Source organism: Oncorhynchus masou, chromosome 2, assembly GCF_036934945.1.
Source record: "Oncorhynchus masou masou isolate Uvic2021 chromosome 2, UVic_Omas_1.1, whole genome shotgun sequence".
Lineage (NCBI taxonomy): Eukaryota > Metazoa > Chordata > Actinopteri > Salmoniformes > Salmonidae > Oncorhynchus > Oncorhynchus masou.
Genome location: NC_088213.1, coordinates 18105076 through 18111075, shown reverse-complemented (window position 1 = coordinate 18111075; position 6000 = coordinate 18105076). Strand labels below are relative to the sequence as shown.

The window sequence follows — 6000 nt, the reverse complement described above, 5'->3', positions numbered from 1 at the left end:
CCCTCTCATTCACCTGGGCTTTAATATGCTCATAACACACAGCCAGGAGAACCCTCTCACTCACCTGGGCTTTTACGCTCATAACACACAGCCAGGAGAACCCTCTCATTCACCTGGGCTTTAATATGCTCATAACACACAGCCAGGAGAACCCTCTCATTCACCTGGGCTTTAATACGCTCATAACACACAGCCAGGAGAACCCTCTCATTCACCTGGGCTTTAATATGCTCATAACACACAGCCAGGAGAATCCTCTCATTCACCTGGGCTTTAATACGCTCATAACACACAGCCAGGAGAACCCTCTCATTCACCTGGGCTTTAATACGCTCATAACACACAGCCTCATAACACACAGCCAGGAGAACCCTCTCACTCACCTGGGCTTTAATACGCTCATAACACACAGCCAGGAGAACCCTCTCACTCACCTGGGCTTTAATACACTCATAACACACACACACACACACACACACACACACACACACACACACACACACACACACACACACACACACACACACACACACACACAGGACACCTGGATAAGATAAAGTCAGGGGAGATGTCTCTACAGAGTTAGGCATATTGTGGGAGAGTGTCTGCGCTGCCTTTAGTGAGACGCAGTAAGCTGATGGGGTGTAAATCAGATTGTGTGTGTGTGTGTGTGTGTGCTTGCAGTGTATGTATCACTCATAAGATGTGTGCAGTAACAACCGTTTAATAACATACGCAATAACAGCCATGTAGTAACAGCTGTGTAGTAACAGCCGTGCAGTAACAGCCGTGTAGTAACAGCCGTGTAGTAACAGCCGTGTAGTAACAGCCGTGTAGTAACAGCCGTGTAGTAACAGCCGTGTAGTAACAGCCGTGTAGTAACAGCCGTAGTAACAGCCGTAGTAACAGCCGTGTAGTAACAGCCGTGTAGTAACAGCCGTGTAGTAACAGCCGTGCAGTAACAGCCGTGTAGTAACAGCCGTGCAGTAACAGCCGTGCAGTAACAGCCGTGTAGTAACAACCGTGTAGTAACAGCCGTGCAGTAACAACCGTGTAACAGTAACAGCCGTGTAGTAACATCCCGTGTAGTAACAACCGTAACATACGTAGTAACAGCCGTGTAACAGTAACAGCCCGAACAACCGTTTAGTAACAGCCGTGTAGTAACAGCCGTGTAGTAACAGCCGTGTAGTAACAGCCGTAGTAACAACCGTGTAGTAACCGTGTAGTAACAGCCGTGCAGTAACATCCGTGCAGTAACAACCCGTAAGTAACAACCGTGTAGTAACAGCCGTGTAGTAACAGCCGTGTAGTAACAGCCGTGTAGTAACAGCCGTGTAGTAACAAACCCGTGCAGTAACATCCGTGTAGTAACAGCCGTGTAGTAACAGCCGTGTAGTAACAGCCGTGCAGTAACATCCGTGTAGTAACAGCCGTGTAGTAACAGCCGTGTAGTAACAGCCGTGTAGTAACAGCCGTAGTATGTAACAACAGCCGTGTAGTAAACAACAGCCGTGTAGTAACAGCCGTAGTAACAGCCGTGTAGTAAGTAACAGCCGTAGTGTGTAGTAACAGCCAGTGTAGTAACAGCCGTGTAGTAACAGCCGTGTAGTGTAGTAACAGCCGTGTAGTAACAGCCGTGTAGTAACAGCCGTGTAGTAACAGCCGTAACAGCCGTAGTAACAGCCGTGTAGTAACAGCCGTAGTAACAGCCGTAGTAACAGCGTGTAGTGCGTGTAGTAACAGCCGTGTAGTAACAGCCGTGTAGTAACAGCCGTGTAGTAACAGCCGTGTAGTAACAGCCGTAGTAACAGCCGTGTAGTAACAGCCGTGTAGTAACAGCCGTGTAGTAACAGCCGTGTAGTAACAGCCGTGTAGTAACAGCCGTGTAGTAACAGCCGTGTAGTAACAGCCGTGTAGTAACAGCCGTGTAGTAACAGCCGTGCAGTAACAGCCGTGCAGTAACAGCCGTGTAGTAACAACCGTTTAATAACATACGCAATAACAGCCGTGTAGTAACAGCCGTGCAGTAACAGCCGTGTAGTAACAGCCGTGCAGTAACAGCCGTGTAGTAACAGCCGTGTAGTAACAGCCGTGTAGTAACAGCCGTGTAGTAACAGCCGTGCAGTAACAGCCGTGCAGTAACAGCCGTGCAGTAACAGCCGTGCAGTAACAGCCGTGCAGTAACAGCCGTGCAGTAACAGCCGTGCAGTAACAGCCGTGCAGTAACAGCCGTGCAGTAACAGCCGTGTAGTAACAGCCGTGCAGTAACAGCCGTGCAGTAACAGCCGTGCAGTAACAGCCGTGTAGTAACAGCCGTGCAGTAACAGCCGTGCAGTAACAGTAGTAACAGCCGTGTAGTAACAGCCGTGCAGTAACAGCCCAGTGCAGTAACAGCCGTAGTAAGCCGTGCAGTAACAGCCGTGCAGTAACAGCCGTGTAGTAACAGCCGTGCAGTAACAACAGCCGTGTAGTAACAGCCGTGTAGTAACAGCCGTGCAGTAACAGCCGTGCAGTAACAGCCGTGTAGTAACAGCCGTGCAGTAACAGCCGTGTAGTAACAGCCGTGTAGTAACAGCCGTGTAGTAACAGCCGTGTAGTAACAGCCGTGCAGTAACAGCCGTGTAGTAACAGCCGTGTAGTAACAGCCGTAGTAACAGCCGTGTAGTAACAGCCGTGTAGTAACAAGTAACAGCCGTGCAGTAACAGCCGTGTAGTAACAGCCGCAGTAACAGCCGTAGTAACAGCAGTAACGTGTAGTAACAGCCGTGCAGTAACAGCCGTGTAGTAACAACCGTGTAGTAACAGCCGTGTAGTAACAGCCGTGCGTAGTAACAGCCGTGTAGTAACAGCCGTGTAGTAACAGCCGTGTAGTAACAACCGTGTAGTAACAGCCGTGCAGTAACAGCCGTGCAGTAACAGCCGTGTAGTAACAGCCGTGCAGTAACAGCCGTGCAGTAACAGCCGTGTAGTAACAGCCGTGTAGTAACAGCCGTGTAGTAACAGCCGTGTAGTAACAGCCGTGTAGTAACAGCCGTGTAGTAACAGCCGTGCAGTAACAGCCGTGTAGTAACAGCCGTGCAGTAACAGCCGTGCAGTAACAGCCGCAGTAACAGTAGTAACAGCCGTGTAGTAACAGCCGTGTAGTAACAGCCGTGCAGTAACAGCCGTGCAGTAACAGCCGTGCAGTAACAGCCGTGCAGTAACAGCCGTGCAGTAACAGCCGTGTAGTAACAGCCGTGCAGTAACAGCCGTGCAGTAACAGCCGTGTAGTAACAGCCGTGCAGTAACAGCCGTGCAGTAACAGCCGTGTAGTAACAGCCGTGCAGTAACAGCCGTGTAGTAACAGCCGTGTAGTAACAGCCGTGCAGTAACAGCCGTGCAGTAACAGCCGTGTAGTAACAGCCGTGTAGTAACAGCCGTGCAGTAACAGCCGTGCAGTAACAGCCGTGCAGTAACAGCCGTGCAGTAACAGCCGTGTAGTAACAGCCGTGTAGTAACAGCCGTGTAGTAACAGCCGTGCAGTAACAGCCGTGCAGTAACAGCCGTGTAGTAACAGCCGCAGTAACATACGCAGTAACAGCCGTGCAGTAACAGCCGTGTAGTAACAGCCGTAGTAACAGCCGCAGTAACAGCCGCAGTAACAGCCGTGCAGTAACAGCCCGTGCAGTAACAGCCGTAGTAACAGCCGTGTAGTAACAGCCGTAACAGCCGCGTGTAGTAACAGTAACAGCCGTGTAGTAACAGCCGTGTAGTAACAGCCGTAGTAACAGCCAGTAACAGCCGTGCAGTAACATAGTAGTAACAGCCGTGTAGTAACAGCCGTGTAGTAACAGCCGTGCAGTAACAGCCGTGTAGTAACAGCCGTGTAGTAACAGCCGTGTAGTAACAGCCGTGTAGTAACAGCCGTGTAGTAACAGCCCGTGCAGTAACAGCCGTGTAGTAACAGCCGTGTAGTAACAGCCGTGTAGTAACAGCCGTAACAGTAGTAACAGCCGTAGTAACAGCCGTTTAATAACAGCCGCAATAACAGCCGTGTAGTAACAGCCGTGTAGTAACAGCGTAGTGCAGTAACAGCCGTGCAGTAACAGCCGTGTAGTAACAGCCGTGTAGTAACAGCCGCGTGAACAGTAACAGCCGTGCAGTAACAGCCGTAACAGCCGTGCAGTAACAGCCGTGCAGTAACAGCCGTGTAGTAACAGCCGTGCAGTAACAGCCGTGCAGTAACAGCCGTGTAGTAACAGCCGTGCAGTAACAGCCGTGCAGTAACAGCCGTGCAGTAACAGCCGTGCAGTAACAGCCGTGCAGTAACAGCCGTGTAGTAACAGCCGTGCAGTAACAGCCGTAGTAACAGTAACAGCCGTGCAGTAACAGCCGTGCAGTAACAGCCGTGCAGTAACAGCCGCAGTGTAGTAACAGCCGCAGTAACAGTAACAGCCGCAGTAACAGCCGTAGTAACAGCCGTGCAGTAACAGCCGTAGTAACAGCCGTGCAGTAACAGCCGTGTAGTAACAGCCGTGTAGTAACAGCCGCCGCAGTAACAGCCGTGCAGTAACAGCCGTAGTAGTAACAGCCGTGTAGTAACAGCCGTGCAGTAACAGCCGTGTAGTAACAGCCGTGTAGTAACAGCGTGTAGTAACAGCCGTGTAGTAACAGCCGTGTAGTAACAGCGTGTAGTGCAGTAACAGCCGTGCAGTAACAGCCGTGTAGTAACAGCCGTAGTAGTAACAGCCGTGTAGTGTAGTAACAGCCGTGCAGTAACAGCCGTGCAGTAACAGCCGTGTAGTAACAGCCGTGTAGTAACAGCCGTAACAGCCGTGCAGTAACAGCCGTGTAGTAACAGCCGTAGTAACAGCCGTGTAGTAACAGCCGTAGTAACAGCCGCAGTAACAGCCGTGTAGTAACAGCCGTGTAGTAACAGCCGTGTAGTAACAGCCGTGTAGTAACAGCCGTGTAGTAACAGCCGTGTAGTAACAGCCGTGCAGTAACAGCCGTAACAGTAACAGCCGTGTAGTAACAGCGTGTAGTGCAGTAACAGCCGTGTAGTAACAGCCGTGTAGTAACAGCCGTGCAGTAACAGCCGCAGTAACAGCCGTGTAGTAACAGCCGTGCAGTAACAGCCCGTAGTAACAGCCGTTTAGTAACAGTAGTAACAGCCGTGTAGTAACAGCCCGTGCAGTAACAGCCGTGCAGTAACAGCCCGCAGTAACAGCCGTAGTAACAGCCGTGCAGTAACAGCCGTGTAGTAACAGCCGTGTAGTAACAGCCGTGTAGTAACAGCCGCAGTAACAGCCGTGTAGTAACAGCCGTGCAGTAACAGCCGTGTAGTAACAGCCGTGTAGTAACAGCCGTGTAGTAACAGCCGTGTAGTAACAGCCGTGCAGTAACAGCCGTGTAGTAACAGCCGAGTAACAACAGCCGTGTAGTAACAGCCGTGTAGTAACAGCCGTGTAGTAACAGCCGTGTAGTAACAGCCGTGTAGTAACAGCCGTGTAGTAACAGCCGTGCAGTAACAGCCGTGTAGTAACAGCCGTGCAGTAACAGCCGTGTAGTAACAGCCGTGTAGTAACAGCCGTGTAGTAACAGCCGTGTAGTAACAGACGCAAGTAACAGCCGTGTAGTAGTAACAGCCGTAACAACAGCCGTGTAGTAACAGCCGTAACAACACAACAGCCGCGTAGTAACCGTAGTAACAGCCGTGTAGTAACAGCCGTGTAGTAACAGCCGTAGTAACAGTAACAGCCGTGTAGTAACAGCCGTGTAGTAACAGCCGTGTAGTAACAGCCGTGTAGTAACAGCCGTGTAGTAACAGCCGTGCAGTAACAGCCGTGCAGTAACAGCCGTGTAGTAACAGCCGTGTAGTAACAGCCGTGTAGTAACAGCCGTGTAGTAACAGCCGTGCAGTAACAACCGTGTAGTAACAGCCGTGTAGTAACAACCGTGTAGTAACAGCTGTTTAATAACAGCCATGCAATAACAGCCATTTAATAACAGCCATGC

General features: G+C 50.8%; 1 protein-coding gene across 1 annotated transcript in view; it reads left to right on the top strand.

Moving 5' to 3' along the window:
* The window catches only part of adamtsl3 (ADAMTS-like 3), a 228380-nt gene that overhangs the window by 91609 nt on the left and 130771 nt on the right, over positions 1-6000 (top strand).